The sequence below is a fragment of the Calidris pugnax genome, unplaced genomic scaffold, assembly GCF_001431845.1.
Source record: "Calidris pugnax isolate Ruff unplaced genomic scaffold, ASM143184v1 scaffold163, whole genome shotgun sequence".
Classification (NCBI taxonomy): domain Eukaryota; kingdom Metazoa; phylum Chordata; class Aves; order Charadriiformes; family Scolopacidae; genus Calidris; species Calidris pugnax.
In genome coordinates, this window is record NW_015090899.1 from 414886 (window position 1) to 438125 (window position 23240).

At 41.4% G+C, this 23240-nt stretch overlaps 1 protein-coding gene across 1 annotated transcript in view; it reads right to left on the bottom strand.

The window, feature by feature from the left end:
- COL21A1 (collagen, type XXI, alpha 1) overlaps positions 1 to 21215 on the bottom strand; it is a 154052-nt gene extending 132837 nt beyond the window's left edge. Inside the window, exon 1 of the mRNA XM_014948592.1 lies at positions 21115 to 21215. The gene's annotated coding sequence lies outside the window, so the exon portion shown is untranslated. The remainder of the gene's footprint in view (positions 1 to 21114) is intronic.
- Between the last annotated feature and the right edge of the window lie 2025 nt (positions 21216 to 23240).

Sequence of the window (23240 nt, forward strand, 5' to 3'; positions counted from 1 at the left end):
GGGTTTAATATTTTTCCTAGAACTTTTTTTTTTTTTTTTTTTTTTTTTTTTTTTTGGTTTGCAAAGAGGGTAAAAAAAAAAAAAAAAAAAAAAAAAAAGAAGGGAACAAAAGTAGGATTTAGGACAAATAGAAGGCTGACTCCAGTGCAGCAGACTAGTGCTTGGGGTGGGAAACTTCCAGATCCAGCAGCTGTCCTGTAACTCAGGCATCATGTAAACTGCACCATGAGCTATTTTCTTCTCTTGTGACTTAATGTAATCCACACTGACCATCTGAAGCTCAGGTCTGAATTTGGATCTCCTGTAGGCAAAAGTTGTTTCCAATATATTTGCGCTGGCTGACACCCAAGATTTTTTTTTTTCTCTGATGTGATCATTAACTTAACAACAGCTCGACAACATGCAGGTCCCAAAATGTGATTTTAACCTTGTAAGTTATATAAGAATCATTCTAGGAAGCACCTCCATGCAGAAGTACTTCATTTTAGTAGTGGCTACACTGTTGATGCTCTGGATATAAGGGGAGCAAGAAAAAAGAAGTTCTTGCCTCAAAATTCTGCCCTGCCATTCACAACAGTTATGGCTGGTGAATAAGCCATAGAATAAGGTGTTTTCTGGATAATATTTGGGTGCTGCATGTATGCCATGGCCTTGCATACAGGGTAAGGAGGACATTCCCTTGTTACTCCCATTCTGAGCAAGGGCTCATAATAGAGTTAGAAAGACAATAAATCAGCATGCAAGTACCTCTGCAAGGTTAAGGACTGCTCTTTGAAACTGGGACTGCTGTTTTGCAGAACTCGGATTCAAGCTAGATGAAGGATTGAACTCCGAGGGAAAGGAATCACTAGGAGAAAGTGCAGCTAAAGAAAAAGCTAGCCATGAGTAGAGTGTAGAATGGGGCTGGTGTTTTAGAGCTTCTTAGACAGAACTCAAAAGTGGTGGAGCAACACAAGAATCAAAAAATCTAGGAACAGACCCAACAGAAATGTCCATAGAAAGCAGTGAAAGGAAGTGAACAGAGCAATTATTTTGTACTTTGTGTTGTCCAAGTATAATGAAGATCTGGGCCCATATGATGAGGAGCAGCAGTGACGCATAATTCATGAAATATTGCTGGGGTGCAGCAGCCCCACTCCCATTGGATTTCCTAGCATATCACATAGTAGTTAAAAAGAAATTAAATTTCATGCCAGAGGATGGCTTGGAGAAACAATCCCCATGATCTTCCACACTTGTATCAAATATCTGACAGACACGAAGGGACATAAAGATTTCTGTTTACAGAAGTCTTCATTTACAGATCGGACAAGGTTATCTACCTTAATATACAAGAGACACTTTGGAAAAAAGGTAAAGAGAGGAATATATTCACTTTTAATTTATCCAATACGTGGACATCCTTCAAGTTGAATTATCATAGGGGATAGAAACAGCTGTTGTGATAACCTATGGATTGCTTCAGTGGTGCAGAATTCCTTTTAGACTCTTGAATGCACCAGGGACATTTCAGATGTTTGTGAAGAGTATAACCCAAGTTCTGAGGATCAAAAAACACATCCTTAAATGACTTCATCTGTTCCCATAAAACATGGATGGAACATCTGGTAGAAGTGGAAAGTACTCCAAAACCTTTTAAGAGCCAGGGTTTAAATTTGTAAGAAATAATGCTCATTTACAAAGGATCACACAATTTTCCTGGGACAAAAAGTCAGAGATGGTGGGCTGGAGTCTTGTATCCAAAAACATGGAGAGTAAAATAATGGAAAGTTCCTACATGTGTGATGAGGGCATAGTGACTTCTACAGCAGCTTTGCACAAAATTTATACAGAGCAGAAAATACAAGCTACTCTTCTGGACTGAGAAATAGTCAAAAGATTAATCCTGAAAGAGGGAGGGACTTCTAAATTATGCTGTGCCAGAATCATCCCAACTATTTGCCATGGGCCTGTGATAAATTGAAGTTTTCAGTTAAGTTTGTACTTTGAAAAAATTTTTAAAAAGGTGAAGTTCAACAGGCACAAGACAAAAATTGTCAAAGGCCAAACGTTAGAGAACCACAAAAGTTCTCTGATTAGATAACTGCTAAAGTTATTTGGTAACTATAGGCATTCTCCATTTTTGTCATAAATTTACTTACTGGATACAGAACTCACAGATACATAGACCAGCCTCTGGAGTGACTCCAAGGTTGTTTGTGAATTCTCAAGCTGCCTAAACATGCATTCAAATAACACCGCAGTGCTGGAAAGTGAAAAGTGGTTATTCAGATTCAGCTACAGACCTAGTGAGAGTAACTTCATCCCTGAGTTGGGATCACTTCTAAGGATGATAGGTACTTGGTAAAGTGGCTTTTGAACACCACTGGAGAAGGCTTTTGGCTGACCAAGTTGGACATGCTACCTGAGCTGCTGTACTCTTGTCTCCTCCAAAAGAAATCCAGAAAGCAAATGGAAACAGTCAAAGAATTTCAAGCTAGATCACACCAGTCTCAGTCCAACTACAGGCTAAACCTATAACCAAATGCTGAACCTGACCGAGTGGATGACTATGGCTGCACGTGCCAGGTGGCAGACTATGTAAATTCCTAAGGGTTTCAGAAAAAAAATCAGTTTGAAAAATAAATTTCTGCTAATTATTAAAACGATTAGCGAAAGTTAATTAAAAAGTCATCCATTACAGTTAATTCCTAAAACAAATGATAGCTTAAGGCCAGCTGAGGGCATGGAAGTCAATGAATCATAAACGGGGGAAAAAAATAAAAAAAAAATCTGTCAGGTGCCTCAAGTAATCACAGTCCCTGTCCTAAATCATCTACAGAAGAGGTTTGCCTAATTTACTCTTAAAGGTGTCCAGCAATAAAGAGCTCCCACTTTACACGGGCAGTCTCTTATCATCTTTATTTACCAGTATTGTTAAAAGTTTTTCTTCTTATCTAACATTTTTGTATTGCGTGTTACACTCACTATCTTACTCATTTTTGACTTCAAGAGTAGGTCATCTTTTTTTTTTTCAGTTTCCCAATTTTAAGAACAATAAAATAGCTCCATACATGCCTTTACAAATATCAAGTAAAAAAAACCCCAACTTTTTAAATGTTAATTAAGAATTAACATTTAGGTTCTTATCGTAACTTATGTCCCACTGTCATAAAAGCTACAGAAGCCAAAGAGAGTGAAGACAGACATTGAAAAACACTGCGTCTGTGCTACAGCGTGGTCAATACTAGTAATTTATTCTTGATGTAGAGGAAGAATTTATATGGATGAAATCTGACCCTGTTGAAAATCAGTGACAGAACTGCCACAGGTTTCCTTGGGGCTAGGATTTCAAGAAGGGGGATGTATTGCCCTGTCAATTACTATCTTCCACTTTCTTTCCTCCTTCTCCATCTTTTTTTTTTCTTTTTAAGAGGTGATTCTTCTTCTGTGTGTATTATTTTCCTGCTTTTGCCTTTGTTCAGGTTTTTCAATTATATGTAACTTGTAACCTAGTGAGAAAATAACGTTAAGCAGCATTATGTTGCTACATATGTAAACTGCCTAATTCATGTTCTAGCCTTCCATATAAAAGTTCTATAATTACTAAAGCATAATAGAAATTTGTGAAAAGTACTCCCATCATATTGGATTCATAATTATTGGGTTCATAATTCATGAGATTAAGATACTATATATTTACTTTCTAGTGAAAATTCGTCTATTTCTATAACTTTATATCAAATAAAGTATAACTTATTAATTCCAGTACAACAGATAATAGTGCTGGGAATTGTTCAAGGTTTGCATTGTTTTCCAGTAGAAGATTTTATAACTGAAACATGGGGTTTTTATTCTTATTCCATTATTCTAATACTACATGTTTAAGCACCCAGCTTTTATTAAGCTCCTCTTGCCAGCTCCAAGAAACAGCCCCTCTAAGTTAATTTTATACCGAATACTTCTATTCCTAACAAAAATTTGTCAAGCATTCACTTACTGTAATTTAATCAACATAAAGACAGATGTCAAAGTGCAGTAAACAGGGGAATAACTATATTACAAAAATTAGATAATGGGGGTTTTTGAAGGATGTTATACATTTAAATTAAACATAAATGCTCTAGGCAAGTCTAAGATTCAAAGGGTATTTTTAACACAGATACCTGGAACAACTCCATGATATCAGACTCGTGGAATCTCCAGGAATGGCAATTTTTCCCTCTCAGTCTGCCTAATGCACACGAGTTCCCACTAAGTAAATGGATTATTCCCCCACTTTTAGCTCTTTCAAGAGCTAAAATGTGAACACAGAGCCAGGAAAACATGGAAAGCCTGGGGGATAAAGTAGGAAAGAAAAATCAGGAGAGAGCACATAAAATGGAATTGTATTTGAGGAAATACAGACTCCTGAAATGACACGCTGACTCAGTGCAGCAAGGCTTGCCTGGCTCCCCAATGGCTCACTGCAACATCTCGATGATTTTCTGACTCCTTTTCAAGTCTGCTGGACCCTGGGTAGTCCAGAAAACAGGCAGAAATTTTCTTTCCAGTTCTGCAGTTTCAAGTGCTACTGCTTGATGTGTAATCAAGTCCATCCTGCTATTACACAAGGCTCAGTAATAAACCGGTGTAATAAAATTGTGACTTTAGCATAAAATCTGATCCCAGCATCTTTGGGAACTTGACTTCTGGAAACTTAGGAAGTGAAGCAACTATAATACTTTCCTTCAGGATCAACAGATTATTAATATTCTTGTCGTCATCACTGGTTACTGCTCTTTGGCATACAAGAAAATAGCAGATTATGTTTTGTGTGACACTGAGCTGTCTTCCCCTTGGTAGTGCATGCATCATGGTAAACTGGCATCAAATAACTAAAAGGATTGTAGTTGAGAAGTCAAAATTCTGTTGAAGAAATTTCCAAAAAATGTATTACGGTGAGTCTTAGAGAAGAACAGAAGTGAAAATGACACGTTGAAAAAATTTTTAAAAAATGTATTAGGGTGTCTTAGAGAAGAACAGAAGTGAAAATGACATTCTTTTTGAATGGGTGTAATTTTGCATTGCTATACACTGAATTCTACCTTAACCCAATGAAAGGAAAGGGATGGTTTTGTATAAGAGCTATAAAAAAAAAAAAAAACATCTAAAATCCAAACTTTTATTAGGAATGAGCCAAATGAAGATGACTGCAATTGCAACCTCTCAGCAGCCCCACATAAGAGCTATAAAAAACCCCACCTAAAATCCAAACTTTTGTTAGGAATGAGCCAAATGAAGATGACTGCAATTGCAACCTCTCAGCAGCCCCAAAGGGAGGGAGGGCAGACAAGGTGCCGAGGTGGGACTGCAGGGTGAGTCATCCCAGGGTTCATTTACTGAAAGGTCAGTGAGGAACGGGACAGGGACCAAGCAGCATTACTCAGTTGCTCTGTGAGTTAACATTTCCCACACTTTTTTCTCCGATTCCAGCATGTCCTTCCACTCAACACTTTTTATTTGGAAAATTCGGACTATTTCCTTGGGAAATATATATGCTCGAGTTACTAGAAGCAGTTTTGTAAGCCACTGCACAACCAGAGCCCGTGTCAGCATCATACAGAGTCACTAAGACCATAACGTCTCCTGGGATAATAGCATTAGCCCATGAGTATTCGGTACAGTTTCTGGAATTACATTCGAATTTGGCTAAATTTTGTCTGAAGTTTCTGCTGGTTCTTTAAATAGTGAAGGGAATAAAAAGAAAAATAGCACAGAAGATAATAAAGATAATGATGCGTGTCTCACAAACAAAAAACGTTCCCACCCCAAAAACTGAGTGTAGTGTGTCTTAAATTCTAATTTTCCTTACTACAGAAAGCAAGGGTGAAAAATAAACATATTTGACCATGTGATATTAACCTACAGCAGCGCACTCCAAGTATCCCCAGCTATATGTTCAGAATTTTTTTAAAAATATATCCAAACCACAATATCAAAATATCAGAGCTCTCTTGTATATTTAATGTTATCAAGGGGTTTTTCAAGTCTGTTAAGTTGGTATGCTCCTTTTACTTCAAACAAACTTTGTGCTGAGCATTTACACACCATCAAAATTAAATATTGACAAGACGTGCTTAGAGTTAATTTTCTGAGATGTTTTAATAATATTCTAATTTCCATTCAGATTTTAAAACTGAGCATCTTCTAAGTGATAGCCAAGAAATACGGTGACCTGATAAATGGACCTAGCATTGATGTATAAATATAAAAGCTTAAAGTTATATCTAAAACTATTCAATACATCTAGTAAGAATGCATGAATATTTATTTCTTTTGAACAGGGCTTTGGTGTCACCATGCCCCAACTCCCAGAACTCAGACTGGCTGGGAGAACTTACTCCTTCCAGTAAATTTGGGCCTGATTACTGTGCAAGTCTTCAGTGACTGTGCCCAGCAAATTACCTTTCCTATTTTACATCTGGCATAAAAATTGGAAAACGTTTTTCTTTTCCCAACCGCTCTTGTCTGTACCAGGATTATTACTATTCAGTGAAAAACTCCAACATAACAAACACACTATTTGGAAATATCACATCTGTTTGCAGAGTGCTTATTTTATTTACCAACTTCTACTAAACTTCAAATATGGATAAAGTTGTGTATAAAATTCATATAGAATACAGAATTTTTTGTGTTCCGCTATGCATGTTCAGTGGTATTATGTCTTCAGATTTCAACTCAAAGATTAGATAAAATAGAGCTATAAGCAATTTTAGTCTAAAAATCTATAACGTGCAGCTCAAGAAAAACATGTAAACTGCTAGAGTGTTGTGTACATCTTGCAGTGGCATTCAAAATAGAGTAATACTGCCATAAGTAGTTAAAAACAGGGCATAAGATTCATGCCAGAACAAGATTCAAAGTTTGTTTCTTTCAACCAACTCATTGCAGAGATTTCAAAGTACGCTCTCTAATAGCTTGGGCCTGATATAGCTGACCTCATTTCAGTTATTACAACTTGGCATTCATTTTCCTCTAAAGAAAGAATGCTAGAAATACACTATGGGGAACTACCCTCGTAAATTAAAAGCATTCCAGATCAATCACCCTACACACAGTGAGACATAATCCTCCAGATGCTGAGCTCAACCCCTTCCACCACGTGCTCTGCCCACCTGCTAGGCAACGCTTTCAAAGCACCACAGCCCTCACAGCCTCGCAATAATAAAACACATAATAAAGACATTCTTGGACATTGAATTTAATAGGACAAAAATATTCCTGGGGACTAACCGTACTGCTTACTGCATCTTTCCCCTGCCCAGGCAGTGGGAGAAATCAGGAGCACCAGCAAGAGTCCAGGAAGGGGAGTTTGAAGCAGGGCTGTTTGGAGGGCAGAGGAACAGGGAGAGGTAAAGGACAACTTTTAGCAACAAGGCCAAATCCTCTGTAAAAAAAAATCCTAAGCAGTGACAAGACTAGTTATATATTTCATTCTCACACATACAGTAGAGAAGACATTTTTAAAAAAACACCCCAAAACAAACAAACAAAAGACAAGAGATGAACCAAAATAGATTATTTTTTTAAACCCTCAGGATTTCTTTGCTTAGTTTTAGGATTTTGGTGCCTTACAGTGTACAGATTATTTATTCCAAATTATTTTCTGAAGAGGAGTGATGTTCAGATGTCGCAAGAGGATGCACACCCATAGGGGGAATCATGCTGGATCACAATTTTAGCTTTAGATGATCTGCTTCTGACAGAATTACACATAGAGAAGGAATCATATAGACAGTGCTTTAAATGCATTCTTAGCAAGAAATTCTTCAAGAAGAAAACTTACCCCTTGGATCTTGGCTGCCTTCAAAGCCAGTTGAAGGTTATAGTCCTCTGCCCCCTTTACCTCCATTTTCACCACACTCAACTAAAGTTTGTGGGGTACTAACCACACTGGGCATTTTTAATCACTACTAAAATTATCAGTCTCTTAACTAATCACCCACCAGTTTGACTCTTTAAACTGGCAAATCTGCCTTGAGTCCCAAACCCAGATGAGAAAAAGGGAGAGCTATTAGAAAGAATGATCGACTCACAGACCTGGATCACCTGGGAACACGTGCCTTGGGAAAGGATCTTCATATCCTCAATACTAACAATTTCTTTTATCTATGGCAAAACTGGAGTAAGTGAAGGTTTAAGACACATCCTTGTATCATTTTTCTAATGCAGCAAGTTCTGCTCTAGGAAGGAGGAGGAGACCAGCACCTGAGGCAAAGGGCACAGCAAAGCCTTCAGCTTCAGCAGCAGCATCCTCCACCAAAAGGAGTGAGAAGAAAAGGAAGAGAAGGAAGGGCAGCCCAGGCCCTCCCCTCGTCTGAAAATGCTCTCCTGTAGTTGGTGAGGAAACATAGGAAGAAGGGATGAAATGTGGGCATGCAGAAGTCCACTTCTGCTTACATACAGAAAGAGGAAAAGAGTAAAAAAAATATCTTTCCAATGTATTATCTCATGAGATATGTTTTTTCCAAATCTGTCCAGCTCAGGTAGAAGACTCATATAGTGCTGTTACAAAACAGTTTACATAGTGGCTTGTTTTAGACAGCCCTCATGTTCTTTATGTTTGAGTAAGATTTTTCTGATCTACTCCTGCCACCCAGTGGATAGCTCATATGGAAACTCCCCTTAGGGTTTATTTTAAAAGATGTCCTAGAAAACAAGGAATGACCTTTTCTTTTGTGTTTGCTGGCTTGTTCCACAGCAAGATCACAGCAGTCAGGGTGTGCAGGTTTTCAAAGACAAACAGGAAGAGCAGGGTTGTGACAAAGAGTAAGGAGAAGAAAGAGGGAGACGCAGAAATCGATAATTCAAAGAAGAATGACCTCCAACAGAGGAAAGCAGCCATTCTGCACTTTCATATTCTATCTCCTGTGAAGATCCACGGGAACACATCGTATAAACTTCATCTTATAGATAAGGAAAGGGATACCAAGAAATGGTAATAACTTACATAATTTGATGGATTATATCTGGTACATGATAATCGGGAATCTTAACAGATTTTTTGCTTTCCAGTCCCATGTCCTAAACTATAAAGCTTCCCCAAAATACCTCCCTCCCTGCCCCAATACATGCTCTGTCCCTCTCCCAGCTACCCACCTCTAGGAGGGTCTAATGGGGTCAGGGTCCTGTGACCAGCTTTGCAGCGATGACCTTCCCAAGTGGTTGCAGGTGGAGCTAGCAGCTCACAGCTGCTCTGGAGAACTGAAAAACGAACAGAGCTGAAAACACTAAACCACTTTGAGGCTGCAAGGGTACAAAAGCTGCACTACATAAGCAGTGAAATTAACTGTTTATATATGCATATTCATTTAAAATGCTCCTACCCAGTGCCCAAGCTGTTTATTTTGCTGGTACTGGAACACATCGCAGAGGAAATATATCCTTATAGGAAATATAGCAGACAAATGCTAAATCAGCCTTGTGAGATGATATTGCTGTAAATGTTGCAGAGCTGTCACCTGCAGTGCTTTTGCCATGTGTACAGCACGGCAAGCAGCATAAGAGATACAGTCCCATAAAAATAAACACAACAAACAAGAAAGAAGGTCTCTGTCCTAGGGTTTCATGAAGTAAATAGTGCCAACGGTCACCCAAACAGTCAATTTTGCTGTTGATTCCTCCCTGGTATCCCAGGAAAAAAAATACAAAGGACAACATGGGAAGCTCAGAACAAAGAATGCCATGGTAAGTACACTTAGTGTTGTCTATTCACATTTAATTATTCTTAATAGCAATCCTCTGTGAGGGCTTAACTGGGTACAAAAAAAAATCCTCTGGGCTGTGTTTTTTTTTTTTTAAGGAAGCAGGCTATGCTGAAAACAAAAAAAAAGAAAAAATAAGAAAATAAAAATAAAAATTAAAAAAAGCAACATTCCTGCAAAAAAAAAGGCGAAAACAAGACACAATTTTGACCAAAAAACCCAGCTATGTTTGACGTGGATCTTGGAAAACTCCGGTTTCAATGTTAATTGAATAAATCTTGGGGCTTTGGTAACAGACCATCATACAAAGCTCTTCTTAGTACATGCATGTATACTAAGCATACATATATGTAGGAATGTATTCTGATGATATTTTTACATCTAGCATCTTGCAAAGCATTTTGCAATGCTTTTTTGCAATTTTGCAAAGCAAACAATATTTCCTGTTGTACAAGTCCATTTATTCCCTCAACCACCAAAACCTTCAAGAGCAAAACTCACCTCTTGGGCTTTGGATGGCTTCAAAGCCAACTCTTGACCCTTTATCTGCATTTTCGCCGTGCTCACCTAAAATTTAATGAGTTCAATAATTTCAACGTTTACATTAACATGGAAAACAGTTCATTGTTCATCAGCTTTGAACTTGAAATTCACTGAGCAAAAGACAATATAAAAAAAGTCTTTCAAAGATATTTCATATTTCAGCCTCTGGTTTCCAGGATGTAATGGATCACCCAGCTAAACAGGTTTCAGAGCACAAAGGCAAAATGCAGGGAGTTGTCATTCTCACCTTTGTCTCCCTTTGACAGGTCCTTATCTATGCAGGGATGACTTGGGGGGAGCTGTGGAAATGGCTCAGCCCAGGTTGTCTCCACACTGCATCATAATAACGGAAACCAGAATGGAGCCTTCAATAATCCCTTAACAAACAAAATGCCCTGAGTCCCATCCCACCACTCTTCAGTCACTTTGTGTACTAGACATCACAAAATTAGCAGTACAGACTAAGGGGCCATCACCCCACCAGAGATAAACAGCCCAGATAGTATAATCCACTCAGGCATAATCTTGCTCACCCATCAAATCAGGAAATAAAAACACTAAGGTTTGGCTAGAAAATGGGGCTGGCGTGTAGGAGGCTCTTTCCTCCTTGCCCAGGACACTGTATGAAGTAACTTCCCAGCGATCAGGAGGTCTTCCCTGAGAGGGTGATTAAGAAACATACATACAATATTTGTTGTGCTTCAAGATCACAATTAGTGCATTCTTTTAAGGTATTAATATCTAGCACACTTGTGGTTTGTGTTACTACCCTCCAAGAATCACTTGTAGGTTGTAATAGCGTAACCTGTGGTTTGCTTTTAAAATTGTAATAGTGCATTCCTCCATTGTATCCATAAAACCTGCAATAGTGGTCTATTGGACCTCTGAGTGAAGCTCAAATAGTTAGTTTGAACCTTGCACTGGTCTCTCTCTCTCCATCACCGTAAAATCCTACTGTCCCGTACTTGCCATCAATTCCTTTCAATCTACATTTGCCCTGTAAAATTCTAAATGTTGCTGCAAATCCATAATTTCCCTTTAATTTTTCCTTGTTCAACTCCAATCTCTAACATCAAACAAAATAAACTATAACAGTGAAAATGCATCCCAAATTTCAATATAGAAAAAGCAAACCAGCAATCTGATTCTGAATAGAGATTTTCTTTGTTTATGAGCTAGAGTCTTTGAAAATGCTCTTTTCTTTACATAGAAGGCATAGTAAAAAAATAAAAATATTGAAGAACAACCTCAGAGACCTGTGGAGCCTTATATGGGAACTTCCTAGTGTGGTTAGTTTTACCTGTGAGAGCCAAGAATGTTTGCTCTAGATAATGCACATGTGAGAATAAGGCCCAAAGTATCTACAGATGCCTGCTTTATTAGGGATGGTGCTTAAACTGTGACAGCTCAGAGCTGGTGGCATAGACCTGACCATGGTTTTTTCTGCTACGGTCAAGGAGAAGTCTCCCAGTGTCCCAGCACAGACAGCAGAGCTCTGCATCACCTCCCAGCACCATTTCTAACTCTTTTGTGTCTGGGCAGATATGATGCGAAGACTTTGGGGAAGTTGGGAGAGGAATGACTATTCTGCTCACATAACAAATTTGAAAAGGGAGGCTTGGAAGGGCTGGAGATACAGGGAGAGACATCTCCCTGTGGAGGAATAAAACAGAGGCCATAGCAGCAGGTGAAGAAAAAAAAAACAGCTCAGGAAAAACAAGGGGATTAGGAAGGCAAAGACTGTTTGGAGCAAAGAAATAGCACCAAGCAATTTAAAGTTGGTTTAAAAGGACAAAACCAATAAAATCCAACAGAAAATAACAAAACCCCAGACATTTAACTGTGTGGCAAGAAAACTGACATAAAGTTGTGTGCTTTCAGTTTGGCGCTGTGGTCCACACGTGCTGCGATGAGTGTTAGTGGGAGGCAGAGCAGGAGGGAAAAAGAGTTAAAAGTAGTGGGTACTTTCAGTCTTATTAAATTAGTGGTAATACAGTTAGGTTACTGACATGTTACGTCTCTGTGAGATGGTAACCTAAAATTTGCAAGGTGAAACAAGGTTGGTTTTGCTTGTTTTCCAAACCTGGCCTGCAATCTCTTACCATTTCATTCCACTCTCAAAGAGTCTCTCTTTGTCTATCTTTGGAAAGCATCGCTAAAAATACCTCATTACCATGGTATTTAACTCTAGACTTGGAAAATTAATCTTACTTCTTTGGAGTTCATGACACCGTAGGCAGTGGTCAGCAGCACAGTAACAAAGATATATGAAGAATATATATGAAGATATATGAAGGCAAAAACAAATAGCCCAGATATTTTTGCTGATAAGTTTTTAAACCCTCCCTCTTTGTTTAGATCATGCAAGAAGGTTTCGGCCGGAGCACAGTAATGAACATAACAACTCCAGTAAAAGATCTGCTTTGGAATTTACTCTTCTGTGGTAGTCTTTGCTGTAGGTACTAGAAAATACTAATCAACTGTATGTAATTAAATTATGATTCCTCAAAGGTCCCTCAAGAAAGGGAAAGGTAAATTATGGTCCCTCAAGACCTTTTAGAGCAGCGGGAGATGAATGCTCTGGTTATGAGTCACTGTTTGCTTTCAGAGTTGCTGAAAATACGAATACAAATAAAGTTTTTAAAATGTCGCATATCATTTGGGGGTAGTTTTTTAGAAAAAAAAAAATAGTAGATTATTGCTCAGCTTATAATAGCATTAAAATGGATTTATCTAATCTTTTACCATAACTTCACTGCCTGTTTCTCTAGGCTAAAGTTAGCGTAGTAATGATCTCAAGTACTTGCTTTGGCATTTTATTTTGTTTTGCAGGCTTCTAATTTCTTCCATAGCTATTATGTATTTGTTTTCCCTGCAGGAAAAAAAATTCCCCTGGTTCCTATTGAAGGAAATGGAAAACTCACTTCAGCTCTAGTCCAGTGAGAACAAAATCAAGTATAACATTACACCGAAGAAAGTCTTTTGTGTTCTTTATACTTCATGTTCCATGTCACTTGGTGCTTCATCTACATTTAGATTTGTGAAATGGGCCTATTTTTCTCTCCCACTATGCTTACGTTTTGCCCAGGGTATCCAGGAATAGCGCAAGGTCCTGGAGAACTCATCGGCATGTTTCTGTAGAGGGGGCAGCTGCTGGCACGTTTCTTCCTCATGCTGTCTGCAAAAGCTGAAGTTTGCTCTAAGAACATTCTTTCACACACTTCTAATTACATGAGTTTCTGGAAAAGGTAGTCCCTGTAGTTAAAGAGCTTTAGAAACATTAGGAAAATAAAGTAGAAACAGTTCCACCAGAAAATCCAGCAGAAACGCCTCCTAAATTTCCTGTAATTATCTGGTTAACAATGTTTGGCTGTACTGCCCTCTTCTAGTATCCAGCTAAGGCTATGTTTATAGTCCAAATATTCAAGTGTGATTATTTTTAAACATGACTTTTACAAAAATAAGGAAAAATTTTACTAGAAAATGTCTGCGATCTTATCGGTTTGGATTAATTTCCTTGTAAAGTTAAATTCAGATTCAGTGAGCCAGAAATCTTCCCTAATGCATTCTCACTGTCCTGAGGAATAACTTTTCACTGGTTTTGTTCCCATTCGGATCCTTCTGATGTGTTTGTTATATTGATTTCCTGCTGCATCGGCTCAATTTCATCTCTCTTATAATCATAGAATAGTTTGGGTTGGAAGGGACATTTAAAGGTCATCTAGTCCAACCACCATTGCAATGAGCAGGGACATCAACTAGATCAGGTTGCTCAGAACCCCTGTCCAACTCCTGTACTAGGGGTTGCCCTGATCCAGGGGCAGGACCGTGCACTTGGCCTTGTTGAACCTCATGAAGTTCACATGGGCCCATTTCTTGAGCCTGTCCAGGTCCCTCTGGATGACACCCCGTCCCTCAGGCATGTCACCCCACCACTCAGTTTGGTGTTGTCCGCAAACTTGGTGAGGGTGCAATCAATCCTACTGTCTATGCATCAATGAAGATATTGAACAGTACTGGTCCCAGTATAGACCCCTGAGAGACACCACTTGTCACCAGTCTCCATCTGGACATTGAGCCATTGATGACTACCCTCTGGATGCGACTGTCCAACCAATTCTTCATCCACTGAACAGTCCATTCATCAAATCCATATCTCACCAATTCAGAGACAAGGATATTGTGGAGGACTGTGCAAAAGGCCTTACAGAAGTCCAGATAGATGACATCCGTAGCTCTTCCTTTGTCCACTGATACAGTCACTCCATCATAGAAGGCCACTAGGGTGATCAGGCAGGACTTGCCCTTGGTGAAGCCATGCTGGCTGTCTCAAATCACCTCCCTGTCCTCCACGTGCCTTAGCATAGCTTTTAGGGGGATCTGTTCCATGATCTTTCCAATCACAGAGGTGAGGCTGACGGGTCGGTAGTTCACAGGGTTCCTCTTTTCTACCCTTTCTAAAAGTGGATGGAATGTTTGCCTTTTCCAGTCACCGACGACTTCCCCTGACTGCCATGACTTTTCAAATATCACGGAGAGTTTTTGGCAACTACATCAGCCAGTTCCCTCAGGACTCTGGGATGCATCTCATCAGGTCCCATAGTCTTCTATATGTTCACATTCCTCAGATGGTCACAAATCTGATCTTGTACAGCATGAGGGATTCTGCTCCCCCAGTCCCTGCCTTGTGGTCCATCCACTCAAGAGGTGTGGGGAGACAGGCTGCTGGTGAAGACTGAGGAAAAAAAGTTGAGTACCTCAGCCTTTTCCTCATCCATTGTTACCAGTTTGCCAGTCTTGCCCATTGGGGAGGTACCCTTTCTTTGACCTTTCTTTTCTGGTTGACATAGGTGTTAGAAGCCGTTCATATTTTTCTTTATGTTTCTCACCAAGTTCAGCTCCAGCCACACCTTGGTCTTCCTACTCCATCCCAACACAACCGGGCAGTGTCCCTCTACTCTTCCCAGGACACCTTTGCCTGCTTCCACTGCTTGTGCATCTCTTTCTTACCCTCTAGTTTGACCAGCAGGTCTCAATTCAGTCATGCCCTTCTCTTGCCCTTCTTTCCTGATTACTTATACCCAGGGATTGAGAGCTCTTGCATTCTATGGAAAGCCTCCTTAAAGATCTGCCAGCTCTGTTCTGCTCCCCCATCCCTGAGGGCAGTTCCCCCGGGGGTCCTACTGAATATCTCCTTGAACAGCTGGAAGTTTGCTTTCCTAATATTCAGGGTCTTGACTTTACTCTTCACCTGACCCATGTCCTTCAGGTCTGCAAACTTCAGCAGTGCACGATCACTGCAGCGCAGCCTGCCTCCAATTTTGATGTCACCTGTTAGCTCACTTGCAGTGGTGATCAACAGGTCCAGTATCGCATCCTCTCTGGTAGGGCTGTCTATTACCTGGCTTAAGAAGTTATCTCCCACACACTCCTGGAGTCTCTTGGATTGCCTTCAGCTTGCCATGCTACTTTTCCAGCAGATATCGGGGTGGCTGCAGTCTCCCAGCAGGATGTGGGTCTGCATATGTGATGTCTCCTGCAGCTGGAGTAAGAAGGCTTTGTCAATAGGCTCCCCTTGACCAGGCAGCCTGTAGCAGAGACCAGCCACAAGGCTCCGTTTGTTTCCTCAGTCTCTTATTCTTACCCATAGACTTTCAGCCTGTTCATGGCTATTTTTCAGAGACAGCTCTTCACGTTCCATCCTTCTCTTGATGTAGAAGGCAATGCTTCTGCCCCTCCTTCCTCAATCCAATCATGGGATTCATCCCACCAAGTTTCAGTAACAGCAACTGAATCATAGCTTTCTAGCAGCATTGTGGCTTCAAGGTCCTCCTATTTGTTGCCCATGCTGTGTGCATTGGTATAGAGGCTGGGCTGTCAGCGGCTGTCAGCCACGTCACCTTCTTAGAGGAACACCTTAATTACTTTGAACTATGTCACTGGTGTTTCCCTCTTGGCTTCTATTATCTCAAGAGCCCCTGGCTCTTCTCCATAAGACTTCAAGTGTCCTGCAGTGTAGCCAGCACATCCATGTTAAGTTAAATCCCAAGTCTTGCATCCATTCATGTTGATTGCAAAACTGACTGACTTGATTGCATGTAATTAGTAACAATTTAAACTCACAACTGCCCTTGCGGGACACTTGTAAGTTCTGAACTTCCAGGAATTGCTGCCATTCCTTTTGGACCAACTGCTCCCTGTTCAGGTTCGTATTTGGGAATACGTCTCACTTTTGTGACCACCGGCCACCAAAGGAGGAAAACAAGTTTCACTTAAGTGCCTTTTGTTGTGTATTTGTTTCAGTGGCTTTGATGGTCCATCTCACAGTGCCAGCCAGCCAACAGTGAGCATTTCCTTCTCACCACTCCTCTCTCCATTCCTCCTAGAGCATATTCAGCTCTAAGAAGACCCATCCCCAACAGCTCTTTCAGAAGCCAGTGGTCACCTCTCCACCTCAAGTATGCTATTAGCAGGTCCACAAAGATCCCAGCCAGACAACTAGTTATTCTGTATCTGTTAGCACATATACACACATGCTAAGATCCACTGAAAATTCAAAACCACATTAAAAGAAAAAGTGTTCGCCAACGCATACCTTCTGTGAAAATGAACCAGACTATTTCAGAATGGACAACCCCAAACAGATCATAGAATGAAACATTGGTAAGTTATGTCGGCTGTCACTTTTGTCATGTTTAAAAAAACAAAAGTAATGTGACAACCTGTTCAAGAAAAAATAAGCAACACGAGAGATGGTAAGTGCAAATTAGTTCTTTCTCAAACTGCTACAGGAGAGGAATCTATCCAGAGCATTTGCAGATCCGCCACGAGCAACAGGACAGGGCTCCCTGGTGCAATGCATGGTGGCAAATTTCAGCTTTTAAAGACTAGGCTAAAAGTAAGCAGAACTTACTTGCTAATGAGAAAGACGCATAGCTTGTTTATGATCCTGTTTATGATCTTGAAAAGCCAGGTGGAAGCAAAGATGCAGTATACCCCCTGCAGGGGTGAACCCAGCACTTGTGGGTGCTCAAGACTCTCAAGACTCTGCAGAGTCTGTTCATGCAGCTCAAATTGGGTGCTTTTCACATCTGACACATACGAAGTGATCTGAGCTCACAGCAGCAGAGATGCAGTGACTTTGCGGGAGTTTTGACTGACTTGCAGGTGTCAAAAAGCCATAGAAAAATGTTTTTTAAAAGTTTTTTAGTTCTGACTACACTAAGTGTGGTGTTGAAGGAGGAGGATACATCTGGATGAACTTGGATATTATTTGCTCTAATTAGAAGTTACTCTTTGTGTATGGATTTAACAATACCAACGTTACGTATTAAAATACTTTGAGTACTGCCAGAAGGATGTCATCAAATTTTAGTATATGTTATTGCTTTGTAATGAACATTACACATTCTGCTATGAAGTTTTAGACTTTATAGCTTGGAATCCCTAAACTGCCATAAACTCAATTTCTCCTTGATCTCCCCAACAGATTGAGTAACAGCTATCAATATTAGGTACAGATGTGTTACTTTTCCCCAGGAATCTACACCAGTAATGTAGCACACTGCTGGCCCAGACCTCTGATGGGACAGAGTGGGCATCTGCTGCCTGACCAGCCTGCTGCTGCCATCTACAACTCCCAGACAGGAGGGTGTAGAGAGGTGGGGGTCGGCCTCTTCTCCCAAGGGATAATGACAGGAGCAGAGGAAATGGTCTGAAGTTGGGGCAGGGGAGGTTTAGATTAGATATTGGGAAGAATGACTTTCCTGAGAGGGTGGTCAGGCACTGGAACAGCCTGCCCAGGGAGGTGGTGGAGTCACCATCCCTGGAGGTATTTAAGAAACATGTAGAGGTGGCTCTTCAGGGCATGCTCTAGTGCCCGAGATTGTTGGGTTTTGTCTGTTTGTATGGTTAGTTGTTTTTTTGTTTGGTTGGGTTGTTTGGGGTTTTTTTGGGTTTTGTTTCTTTGGGGGGTTTTTTGTTTGGGTGTTTTTTTTTTTTTTTTGGTGGTTGGACTCAATGATCTCAAAGTTCCCTTCCAACCATGAGGATTCCATGATTCTTTCCCACAGCCAGAGGGGAGAGGTGTGGGAAGCCGTTTGTGGCTTGTCGTGGGACCACAGCGCGCAGGCAAGGCAAAAATTGTGCTGCTGGCCAGATTTTCCCTCTTAAATGGAGCAGAATGAACACAGCGCTGTTGCTGGAGCCTGGCACAGATGGAGGAAAGTGCCTGCACCCTGGCACTGCTGCTCTGCTTCACACCCTCCTCACCTCAAAGCTGGCTTGGTAACAGAAGGGTGATACCTTGAAGTGTAGGGCTACTGTATTTATAACTCTGTCAGACTGTCCTTTTAGCCCCTGGTATTAAAAGAAAAGTGGGGTACAGAGGGGAATCAGCAGCATTTCCCTGAGGACGTGAGAAGCTCCTGATGGACAGCAAGTTGTGTTTAAAGGTTACCTGGTGGCCCCAGTACTCCATGGCCTTGTCGTCTGCTGCTGGCACAACAGCTTCCCAGTGACACCGAGTTCAGCGCTTCCTCCACGCTGGCAACAAAGGCGCGTTGCTTATTTTCTGAGTCCTGATTTCTATCCAAAGGCTAATTTTCTGGCAATTGAGTTTCAGTGGCTCTGCAGGCAGGGGAGGGACAAGCAGTGGAGAGCTGGCAGGACTTTTCTTCCCTTGCATCTGGGAAGAAGATTGCCAGGACGGGAAGGCAGGCAGGGGGGAGGCAGAGGGAGGTGGAGAGAAAACCCGCCTGGATGCAGCCCTGAGCGATGTGCTCTGGGCAAACCTGCTTTGGGAGGGGAGTTGGACTGGATGATCTCGAGAGGTCCCTTCCAGCTCTGACAATTCCATGGTTCCGTGAAAAGCAGCCCCCAGCTGTGCCAAGGGCAGGCAGCCAGCTGGGGTTTCAACGAGGAGCTGTCGGGAGCAGGGGCTTGGTCCTGGCTTTGGTTTTGATTTTGCTGTGTGAGGAACTGCAAAGCTGCTTCTTCCCGGAGGGCAACAGAAAGGCTGCAAAGTCCTGCCTCTTGGCAGGCACGGCGAGTACAACCACATAAATGTCATGGGGCTCCTGGAATTTCCACATCAAGCAGGACCTCCTCGGTTACCCGCTGGCCGGGCACCCCAAGACCCTTGGGAGGTGACCTACAGAGCACTGGGCTGGTTGGCAGGCACAGCAGCTCTGACCCCTTCCCAGCTAACCATCCCCTTCTGACCCCCCCTCCACCAGCAGCACACACTGGGAGCATCAGCCTCTTCATTCTGACCAAAAAAAAACCCATCTTCCCAAATGCTCTCGCTTCATACGCCAAGTGAGTGGAGCCTGAAGCTTTCTCTTTTCTGTTTATAATCTCATTTCAGCTGTGCAGCTGGTAAGGAAGCTGCATGTTCTTAGACAATACAGGGAATTAGGGGGAACTGGAAAGCAATTCTTAAGAAATCATCAGTGAAAGCAATCAGGAGAGGGAGCCCACAGTGCCGGGAAGAGACCAGAGCCTGACTCTACCGGGAAGCTCCCGGCAGTCTTCCAAGCAGGCTTTATCTGTACTACGGTGCATTTCGAGTTGCTTTAAGACTGTCTAAGAGGCACGTAAAAGAACTGCTTTTAACTACGCACAGTATGACACTAATTAGACAAATACAACAAGTCAAGCAAACCAACCACACAAAGCCTTAACCCTGTTCTGCTCCTGGACACAGCTCGTCAGCACACACCCACGGCAGCCACTGCCTCCACCAGCCAAGGGACAACTCTATTTCCACATCCACGGCAGCCCCTGTGTCCACCAGCCAAGGGACAACTCTGCTTCCACACAGTCTCAGGCACTGGTTTCCCACAGCCCCCCATTTTATCCAGCACCAGTAGGTCCTCCCTCACACAAGATTTCAGGTCCTGTGGAGAAATCAAATACTGCCTAGGAGGCAAATACATCTCTGCTGATTTCATTATTTTTTTTTTATCAATAATTTAATTTTCTTTTGGAATTGAAATTTTTAGGTCAGTACTCACGGTCTGCAGCTTTATAAGAATAACACTCTTTGAATTAAAACTATACCACCTAACTTTCGTCTAGCTAGTTTCTCTCCCTCTTGATTTCTTCCATTTAGGATCCACAAAAAATATTAAAATAAATACAGTAAACTCTTTCACAAATGCCAGGCTTGGTTAGTAACCACAGCACTGCATTTACACGCAGAAAGCATGTCACCACTACACAGAATTGTGTGGCCAGTCAGTGTAAAGCTGCACACAAAGGTGAAAGCTTCCCTCCTTTTTGGGCCCTACGGCCACCACTAGAGGGAAGTGTTGGTTAAATTAATGCTGTTAATTCCATCCGGGAGAAAAATACTGACTGCTTGTAAATAGCTCTTTAGACGTAAAAAAGAGGAGGACCAAGTTTGCCGCAATTAAAAGATTAATTCTTCTTCCTCTAAAAATCAGGGAGTTTTTTTTCTGATTCTCGTAAGGTCAATAAATAAGGGGGAGGCAGTGGGGAGGGAGTAGAATCTGCCTCAAGAGTGTTAAAAATTCTCAATAAAAGGGAAAAGCATAAATGTAAAGACTGTTTCTGGAAGACTTAAAAACATACCAAAAAATACCCCAAATAAAGGATGCTGACTGTAATGAAAAAGACGGCATGCCTTGAGAGATTACACGAGGAGAATTTCACATCAGGGATGACAGAAAAACGTGCACTTATAAAAAGCTTATTTAATAAAAAAAAAAAAAAGGGCATAAACTCTCAGAAAAATAACCCACTAGTGAGTACCACCAGTGGTCAAGCCAACCGGTGTCCTGCACCATCTGGCACCAGGAGGAAGCAAAGAGTGACCTACCTCACCAGACCAGAAGACTCATCAGCTGATGTTTCCAGTAGCAGAATACATTAATTTCTGCAAGTGTTGCTCTCCTCACTTATTGGGATAGAGCGGATCTTCTACCAATCAAGCAATATTTTTGCATTATTGTCTTTCATGCTGAGTGCTATCTTGTGCCAAGAACCATCCAAAGCTTTCCTTACATTCTTGACTGTCCTGGGCATGAGCGATTAATCTGGTGTGGTATAGAAGAGACCCAGAGATTGCCTGTCTGTCAGGACATGAATGCAGACATGGTCTTCGCTGTCAGAATTGCTGACTTGCCATAAATCCCACCCAAGCTGTGGACTGCCTTTCACAACCTCAAAGGCTGTGATGATGAAGTACTCGGATGGGAAGTCATTTGGGTAAGCCACACTGTAAGAAAAATACATGCAATGCCTGTTAGAGTCTGCAAATACAGAAAAGATCCATTCAATAAATCACATTTCTAATGGTTTTCACATAGCTATTTTAATGGCCCTGTAATGCAGAAGCAAGACCCACATCAAGAGACGTTGAGGAATACATTTTAAGATCAGTATTTAAAGGATTTGGCTGCATGAGGCTTCCTGAGACTAATTAACCATGTGTCTGGGGACTTCAAAGAAGAAAAGGTCACTATCTGCATTTTTATCTCGGGCAAACTTCTGCCGAAGACAGTGGGGCTGCTCTTCCTGTGGGTCCGTGCCGCATTCAGCGCTGCCCCACCAGCCATGCAGCAGAGCAGGTTGGGACTCCCAAGAGCAGGTTGCCCACTTACCTAGCCCTTTGAGGTGGGTTGCCTTTCAGCACACCCAAAGGGAGTGATCTCAGGGTGCTTTTATGCCTATTGCAATCTTGCAATCGCAATTAACACAATTATTTGCTTGCTTAGTAGCGTCTCTTAAAAAAACAAAAACCAAAACCAAACACTGAGGACTCAATTCATAGCTTACATAGAGCTTTTCCCATGCTGCCTGGTAGGATTTCTGTGGTGGGCTACAGTTCATGAGCTGGATTCTTCAGCTATGCTTCTCTCGCTTGCTTCGGACAATCCAAATCCCTGAAGAAGTTCAGACACTGCCATTTGGAAATACTTTTATTACTTTAATTTGTTTGCCATGGATCCACAAAGTAGCACGGTAGAAAGTTGGTAGAATTTTCTGCCCATCTCTTTGACTTCGGTGGTGGTGCTGCTGAGCAGCAGGGGTAATTGCTTTTCTAGAAACACTGACCTTGTAAATTCTGCCAATGTAATATGCAATTGTTGTGGTTATTTCCAAATCTATATTCTAAAATCCTCAGGTTTTGCAACTCAAGGAAGTGAGGATACTGCCCTCCTTTCAAAGAAGGTCTGTACGCCAAGGACATGCACAGCCCTAGTGCTGGCAGTTCCTAAAGGGGTGTTGGCTGCCCCAGAGGAAGTCAAACAAAAAAAAAAAATAATTACAGACCTGCTTCCTCATCATCTATTAAAACTGGAAGTTTACAACAGTTTGGAGTGGAGAACACACAATCCTAGCTCTCCACAACTTCTGAATCCGCACCTAAATCGATCACTTGATTTCTCTTTTAAGAAAGCTCACTGTGACTTTTATTAGTTTCCTGGGTTTTGCTACCTGGTGCATTCTAGTCAGCACACTTCCAAACCAACAGACTAGTTGGAAGGTATGAGACATTTCCTTCCTCGCCTCTAACAATGACTTCTCGCCCTGGGAAAAAAATATCTGCTCTTCACAATTGCTTATTTCGTAGGTAATTAGAAATAAAAAGGGAGTGTTTTGTCAGGAAACGTGTTTCTTATCCAGCTGCCTGAAACACAATTGCATCCACTTGCCTAATTTAGGTGTAGGCTTCAGTTTTGTGAGCGTAGCTGAAGTGCCTCGCTGCTGGTGGCTTGCACGGATCAGCTGTAGAAATGGAAGGCAAACAGAGCGCTCAGGATGAGCATTTCCATGTTGGTACCCACCATGTTACACCAACTAAAGGAGATTTACAATTTCAGAATAGGCTGAAAGACCCACTCATAGAAGTAGAAACAAATTTGGTGAGTTATTCCATAAAACAGCACAATCTTTGGATGCAGAGCACATTTTTTTTTTCTGTTCATTTTCACAAGAAAG